We start from the raw sequence: 9,060 nt of genomic DNA on the forward strand, positions 1-9,060 counted from the left end.
TTGATTTTGATTTTGATTTTTGATTTTGATTATAAACTGTGTATGGAGTCAGCCTCCACCACAACACTGCCTAATGCATTCCACAGTGTTTACAAGACGGTCGACGGGTGAGGACGTCGTTCAGTTGCTCTCGTCTCGCCTGCACCCTTTGTCAGGGTAACACCTCTGCAACATATCGCATCCTACACATCTCCCCCCATGCTGGGTACTGAGATGGAGAATCGGTCAACAGGAGAACTGGCTACTCCCCACGGCAATATTCACACGGACACAGACTCAGAAAGCAAACAGCCAGTTGAGTAATTTTCAAGAAGTTCTAACCAGGGGACAGAAGAAACGGAGAAGACAGGATGTGGGGCGTAGTGTTGACAGTGTACCTAACAGAAACGACAAGAGAATGAGGAACGACTCTGAGACTGATCAAACTAGAGTCGACGAACGGACAGAACGATGTCAGGAAGGTGAGGGTCAGCGGAGGTGGAGGCTTCTCTTCCCTGCCTCATGCACGCTGGCCTACCACCACAAGCTGCTGTGGACAGTCAAACTTGGAAGAGAGCACCGCAAGTTCGAGCCCCTGCTGAAGGAAGGTGTGAACAGACCTTACTTAACGGTAGGTTCTATGGAGGCAGTTGTACGTCAAGAGGGACCGATAAGCTCTTGGACGTTACCTTGCCGAAGAGAGAAGAGCAGTTATGTGTCGATGAAAGAGGTTGTAAAGTATAACACTGGTTTGGTGGTACTTTTAAGTTAAGTACAACTCTGCAGTGAGATTTTCTTGTGTTAATCATTAACCATTCCATTGCAGCACTTTCACAAGTTGACATTATTAGACCTATCTTGTTGGTAGGCTTAATACACAGCTTGTGGACCCGTCTTCATTAACAGCGAAGATTAGTAAATTAACATAAATATTGTACTTGTTTTTCTTATAATTTATAATAATAATAATAATAATAATAATTTTTATTTAGGTAAGGTACATACATACAATAAATTTTTACAAAGATTGGTTGACTTATAGGTAGAGCTAGTACATACAATGCCTAAAGCCACTATTACGCAAAGCGTTTCGGGCATGATAAACTTAAATGACAAGCTTAATACTAATTGAGCATAATGAGTAGAATGAAAACAAGAAATGAAAACATAGATGAAAAAGCAGCACAAATACAATTATGTCAACAAACAGCGCTCTTAAAAAAAAACAGACATTGGTTGACAATAGAAGGGTAAGGTAGGTTACAGGGAATTTATTAGGTATTGCTTCGTTTTTGACTTAAACTGGTTGAGAGAGGTACAGTCTTTAACATGGTTGGGAAGGTCATTCCACATTCTGGGCCCCTTGATTTGTAGAGCATTTCTAGTTTGATTAAGTCGTACTCTAGGAATATCAAAACTGTATTTATTTCTGGTGTGGTGCTCATGGGTTCTGTTACATCCTTCTATGAAGCTTTTGAGATCAGGATTGGCATTATAGTTTAGCGTTTTATATATGTATAATACACATGAGAGAATGTGCAGTGACTTAATGTCTAACATATTCAGAGATTTGAGTAGGGGTACCGAGTGATGCCTGGGGCCAGAGTTGGATATTGTCCTAATAGCAGCTTTGTGTTGAGTAATTAGAGGACGTAAGTGATTTTGGGTAGTAGAGCCCCAAGCACAAATACCATAGTTGAGATATGGATAGATAAGGGAGTAATAGAGAGTCACCAGGGCAGGGCGTGGTACATAATATCTGATCTTAGAAAGAATGCCCACAGTTTTTGAAACTTGTTTTGATATATTTAGAATGTGTCCCTGGAAAGTCAGCTTGTGGTCAATGAGAATGCCAAGGAATTTGCCATCTAATTTGTTACAAATTTGGGTATTGTTTATTTTGAGATTTATTTGATTAGAGGATTTATTGCCAAACAGAATATAGAAAGTTTTGTCAATGTTAAGGGTGAGTTTGTTTTACAGTTAGCCAAAGATGGACTTTATTTAGCTCAGTATTTACTGTGGCATTTAGAGCAAGGGGGCAGAACTGGAGTAAATGAAGGTTGGAGTAAATAAATCTTCAGTAAGTTATTTTATCTATGGGCTCCCTAATCTTGTGGTTAGATGCACAATCTCTCGGGTATTTAAAACTTGTAATTGTTCACAAGTATTTTTGTTTCCCATTGGACAGGACAGTGAGCCTGTTAGGCTTATTAAGACGGCCTAGGCCTACCACTGACCTTGTCCAGGATGCAACCCACAACAGGTCTCTAACTCCAGGGGTTAGTACCTGGAGTTAGTACCTAATAACTACCCACTCATTAACTTATAAATGACTTATTGAATGGTTTATGGAAATGAGCCAAACATCAGAATGCACTCCTGGACCGTATGTGACCTGAGTGCACTCCTGGACCGTATGTGACCTGAGTGCACTCCTGGACCGTATGTGACCTGAGTGCACTCCTGGACCGTATGTGACCTGAGTGCACTCCTGGACCGTATGTGACCTGAGTGCACTCCTGGACCGTATGTGACCTGAGTTCACTCCTGGACCGTATGTGACCTGAGTGCACTCCTGGACCGTATGTGACCTGAGTGCACTCCTGGACCGTATGTGACCTGAGTGCACTCCTGGACCGTATGTGACCTGAGTGCACTCCTGGACCGTATGTGACCTGAGTGCACTCCTGGACCGTATGTGACCTGAGTGCACTCCTGGACCGTATGTGACCTGAGTGCACTCCTGGACCGTATGTGACCTGAGTGCACTCCTGGACCGTATGTGACCTGAGTGCACTCCTGGACCGTATGTGACCTGAGTGCACTCCTGGACCGTATGTGACCTGAGTGCACTCCTGGACCATATGTGACCTGAGTGCACTTCTGGACCATATGTGACCTGAGTGCACTTCTGGACCGTATGTGACCTGAGTGCACTCCTGGATCGTATGTGACCTGAGTGCACTCCTGGACCGTATGTGACCTGAGTGCACTCCTGGACCGTATGTGACCTGAGTGCACTCCTGGACCGTATGTGACCTGAGTGCACTCCTGGACCGTATGTGACCTGAGTGCACTCCTGGACCGTATGTGACCTGAGTGCACTCCTGGACCGTATGTGACCTGAGTGCACTCCTGGACCGTATGTGACCTGAGTTCACTCCTGGACCGTATGTGACCTGAGTGCACTCCTGGACCGTATGTGACCTGAGTGCACTCCTGGACCGTATGTGACCTGAGTGCACTCCTGGACCGTATGTGACCTGAGTGCACTCCTGGACCGTATGTGACCTGAGTGCACTCCTGAACCGTATGTGACCTGAGTGCACTCCTGGACCGTATGTGACCTGAGTGCACTCCTGGACCGTATGTGACCTGAGTGCACTCCTGGACCGTATGTGACCTGAGTGCACTCCTGGACCGTATGTGACCTGAGTGCACTCCTGGACCGTATGTTACCTGAGTGCACTCCTGGACCGTATGTGACCTGAGTGCACTCCTGGACCGTATGTGACCTGAGTGCACTTCTGGACCGTATGTGACCTGAGTGCACTCCTGGACCGTATGTGACCTGAGTGCACTCCTGGACCGTATGTGACCTGAGTGCACTTACCGCCATGATTGGATTAAGATTCCATTCACCTGGGGCCAGATTCACGAAGCAGTTACGCAAGGACTTACGAACCTGAACATCTTTTCTCAATCTTTGGCGTCTTTGTTTACAATTATTAAACAGCTAATGAGCTCCGAAGCACCAGGAGGCTGTTTATGACAATAACAACCGTTGATTGGGAAGTTTTCATGCTTGTTAACTGTTTAATAAATGTAACCAAAGCCGTTAAAGATTGGGGAAAGATGTACACGTTCGTAAGTACTTGCATAACAGCTTCGTGAATCTGGGGCCGGATTCAGGAAGGTACTTACTAAGTTTTTTCCTCTTATCTAAGAGCGTTTTCCGTCTTAGCGCCTTCGTGGCGGCTACGTCCATATTCAATTAACTACCCTAAGTGGAAAAACCTTCGTAAGTTCATTGTGGGATTTAAGTGTGGTTTCGACCACTCGTAGCTTTACGTAAACTGGATATAAGTCATTTTTTCTCTACTACATAACACTGGGATCGATTTATGATATTGGAACATGACCAAAATATTATAGCTGGTGAATCTAGTGAAGAGGAATCCTTCGTGTTAGTTATATATGCATTCTCTGCTTGAAACTTGAAGTAAATGTGTGTTTGATGATAGTAGAATTAGTTTTATAATAGCAAGATATTATACCAGTAGTTATTAAGTAAATAAACACTGGTGAACATGAAATATGAGAGAAGGTGATGAGCCCTGCCTGATGGGATCATTTACTATCACCAAATGCCCCTGTTCACCTAGTAGTAAGGGTGTACCTTAGCTATACATACCCATTTCTAATTTATTTAGTTTGGTTTTATTTTGAAATTAAATCTGGGTGAGACATAAAATAAAAATATGCTGCACAAATGATGTTAGGTAAGGAAAAGGGTAAAAATGTCAAAAACTTTATTCATTGAATACTTAAAGCTATAATTATGACTAGATTATTAAAAAAGAGAGAGGGAAGTAGGGGTCCAAGACCTCTTCCTGTTATACAATTTGGGTGTGGAACAAGTAATTATCAAAAGAAGGCACCATGCCGGGAAGGCTATGTAGCAGTAAGGCAGTGAGGTGAGGCAGCTACTTATTTGAGAAATGCTTATTTTATTTACCATATAAGCTGAGGCAACTTATTTTATTTGAGGAATACTCAGCTGATTCCTCTACATTTAGCATGGAACAAATTTGTGTCCAAGACCTCTTCCTGTTACTCAATTTGGCTGTGTGTAACCAAATTAGAAGTGCTCTACAAATCAAGGGACCCAGAATGTGGAATGACCTCCCGAATCATGTCAAAGGCTGTACCTCTCTCAACCAGTTTAAGAGTTAAACCAAGTACTGCCTAATTAACTCCATGTAACCTAACTTACCTCCTAAATGTCAACCCATGTCTTGCTATTTTTTAAACAACGCTGTTCATCAACATGTGCAATTGCTGATTTATGCTATGTTAACCCCCTTTTTGTATTTTTTAATCCTTCTTTCAACACAATTTATACCTAATCCCGATTACTATTAAGTTTTAGTCTGTGTTTTTTCCCCCCACACCTTGCCCGAAATGCTATGAGTATTAGTGGCTTTAGGTATTGTATGTACTAGCTCTGCCTATAAATCCAACATTATGTTTGTAAATCAACTGTATGTACTTTTCCTGAATAAAATGTATTTATTATTTATTTTTTAATCAGTAAGTATTAAAAGAAGGCACCAAGCTGGCCATTGTGTGTAACAATAAACCAAATTTTTTTTAACAAATAATGCACCTGTATGGGAAAACAAATCCTGTCAGCTGTAAAAATATTGATGCAGTTATTTAAATGAAAAATATAATGAAAGAAATATTACTGGTTTATTTTTATCCTATCTTTTTGTACTGTACAGTATATCCAAGGAAGAGAAAAATTGAGACATAATGCACAATTTAATGAATGATTAGAATGGATTAGCAGTTCAAAAGAAATATGACTTGTATTACATATCAACATGAGATCTTAATGATCCATGGTCAACATGATTTAATAGGGATAATACAGTACTATATTTGTAATAATACAAACTATAATTTATAATCTTTATTACTGATTTTTTTTATTAAGAAGATTAGGTATACACAGCAATGTGCTGCTACCCTATTCTATATGGAATATTACACAGTGTAGATAAAAAACTAGCTATAAGTTTATCTAATACTCCCATCTCACAGGATGGTTAGACATACTGTACATGGAATCAATTTAGAAAATACCAGCCTCAATACAAAAAAAAATCAACTCTGACTAAACAACTCTAAGCAATTTTCACAAGAGGTAAGCACTGAATCATGGAAACATTATATTATAATTACTCTTACCAGTTTCTACAAAACTCCTCTCAAACAATGTATTTTTAAACATGTTTAGGTATACACAGCAATGTGCTGCTTCCCTATTCTGTATAAAGGACCACACAGTGTAGATCAAAAACCAGCTACAAGCTCACCCAACATCATCACCTCACAGGATGGCCAGTCATACATGGAATTAGGAGAGAACAAAATACTTAATGCTGATCTATTAGCCTCCACTGGCAAAATCTGGGTGCAGCACAAGAATATCTTCCAATATTCCTGAGTGTATGAAGTAATTACAGAGCTCAAAATACCTCATACCATTTGGTATGAAGTCACTGATAACAGGACAATCACAGATATATTGTTGGAGAGGATGTTCTCTCAAGTAGGACTGAAAACAGATGTTTTTTTTTCCACCAAGAGGGCTATAAACCCATGGAACCGCCTACCCGCTGAAGCCGTAAATGCCAAATTCCAGCTAAAAAATATCATTAAGACAATTGGCGGGCCCTTTAACAAGCCGCCGGCTTTCTGTCCTCTTCGAGGTCACTAGATAGTTAGTGTCCCTTGGGTAAATTCAGTAAATATATACAATAATTGTCAGCGCATCTTCCGAGCAACAAGGACAGCTACACAGTATCTCTTAGAATTACGTAGGTAAACAACAAATGTAACATATTTGTTTACTACAATGTCGGTGCTGGCTGTAGAAGTTGAAAAAACATTGTTTTACTTCGAAATATACAAATTTTATAAGAAAATTCGACGTAAATAGGAGGCAGTAGAGCTCCGATAAGCCAGCGCTAAATCTTCAATATGAAGAATGTTGCTGCTCTCTGATTGGCCAAACGAAACACAGTAGTGACCTCTATCGGCACGCAGGTGAACCAACAATTTTCTTCCTAAGTATACCTTATTGAATCGCACCTAAGCATCTTCTTAGGGCGCACTTAGGAACCTTCGTAGCAAACCCACTTACGAAGATATACACAGAGCTTCCTGAATCTAGGTCCTGGCTCCTGGACTCTAGGAGACTCTAGGAGAGATAGAGCCAAAGCTAATGGAATGTTTATATCCATGGAAGTGTGGCTGACAATTTATTGGACTAAGACGTTCAAGATATGGAGCCAGATTTGACAGCATATTCCCTAATAACACAAGCTAGTACCTGCTATTTTTCTTTCATTTATAGCCAAAATATGCTTAAATAAAATTGTATAGAAACTAATCAAGTAACATGAGTAGATATTATTAAGATGAAGTAATAAATAAATGGAAAAAGTTCTCTGTACCTCCTTATCACTAAGAAGTCTCCATAACAGTCTCCGTGGTGTAGTGGTAAGACACTCGCCTGGCGTTCCGCGAGCGCTATGTCATGGGTTCGTATCCTGGCCGGGGAGGATTTACTGGGCGCAATTCTTTAACTGTAGCCTCTGTTTAACGCAACAGTAAAATGTGTACTTGGATGAAAAAACGATTCTTCGCGGCAGGGGATCGTATTCCAGGGACCTGCCCGAAACGCTACGCGTACTAGTGGCTGTACAAGAATGTAACAACTCTTGTATATATCTCAAAAAAAACAAAAAAAAAAAAAAAAAGAATATCCTGTAGAAAAGGGGGAAGAGAAGTTCTTGAGCATTTGGCCGTCTTACAAGAAAACATTTCCAAAATGCAAACACAAAGGACTTATATGACAGTGAGATATGGATACTAGGATTCTGTCTTTTCAGCTGTGATTGAAAACAGTCTACAGGCTATCTTGAGATGATTTCGGGGCTTAGCGTCCCCGCGGCCCGGTCCTGGACCAGGCCTCCTTTTTATTACAGGTCCCCAGGAAGCAGCTGTATAACTCACAGGTACCTATTTACTGCTAGGTGAACTAGGGCATCAGGGTGAAAGAAACGCTGCCCCATTTGTTTCTTCCTCCACCGGGGTTCAAACCCAGAAGCTTGGGACTACGAATCCCGAGTGCTGTCAGCCCTCAGGCCCCCTAGGATAAGCCTTTTCATTAAGAATACACTCATCTGCACAGAGCTGCTAAACGTTGCAAATATTATGGTGTAAGGGCCGATAATAAAAATAGATATTCTAAATGTGGTGATTGTCCTGGTATATAAATCACCAGATGCAAATTCTCAGCAGTTTATAGAGCAACTAACTAAAATACAACACTGCTTAGTAAGCTACACAAACTCTGCCCCAAACATCATCGTACTTGAAGACTTCAACTTAGGCACCTCAATGGAAAGATGTGGCAAACACAGCTGAACCAGAGAGAGAGTTCCAGGAAGTTGACTTGGTCAACAGTCACACACAAATGACCTCTTGCACATGTGTGACATTTTCCTTAAACCAGCAAATATTAGAACCAACTAGGAAAGAAAGCACCTGGGAGACGGTGGCTGAGTGGACAGAGAGCGGGACTCATAATCCTGTGGTCCCGGGTTCGATCCTGCGCCGGCGAGAAAAAATTGGCAGAGTTTCTTTCACTCTGATGCTCCTGTTACCTAGCAGTAAATAGGTACCTGCGAGCTAGTCAGCTGTCATGGGCTGCTTCCTAGGGGTGGAGGCCTGGTCGAGGACCGGGCCGCAGGGACACAAAAGCCCCGAAATCTTCTCAAGATAACCTCTCCAGAGGTATTATTTTTGCAATGACGAACTGATTAGTGACATAATGATTACAAATACATATGATTCAGATCACAACCTAATTGAAGTTCAGACATGCATGGGCAATAGACCTGTGCAACCAGTCTCAAATCAAAGAGGAAGAGAATTCAGCAAATTAAATTTTAATTAATGGCTTATATGGGAATCAATAAACCATGACCTCACAGCAATATGCTAAGACGGTTAGTTGATGTAAACTTAAACCAGTGCCTTGAGAAAGTAAGTTCACATACCACTAAGCAGGAAGAAAAAGATGCAACCTTGAGGTTATCTTGGGATGATTTCGGGGCTTAGCGTCCCTGCGGCCCGGTCCACGACCAGGCTTCCTCATTGCAAGTTGGAATGAAAACGACGACGTTTAAAGGCGACGAAAACCAATTGGAGAACCTCTCAGATACTCCATTCTATCCCAAGAACAACAAAGAAGGCCATGTTGAGAAATGGAAACTGTCA

The sequence above is a fragment of the Procambarus clarkii genome, chromosome 55, assembly GCF_040958095.1.
Source record: "Procambarus clarkii isolate CNS0578487 chromosome 55, FALCON_Pclarkii_2.0, whole genome shotgun sequence".
Classification (NCBI taxonomy): Eukaryota; Metazoa; Arthropoda; class Malacostraca; order Decapoda; family Cambaridae; genus Procambarus; species Procambarus clarkii.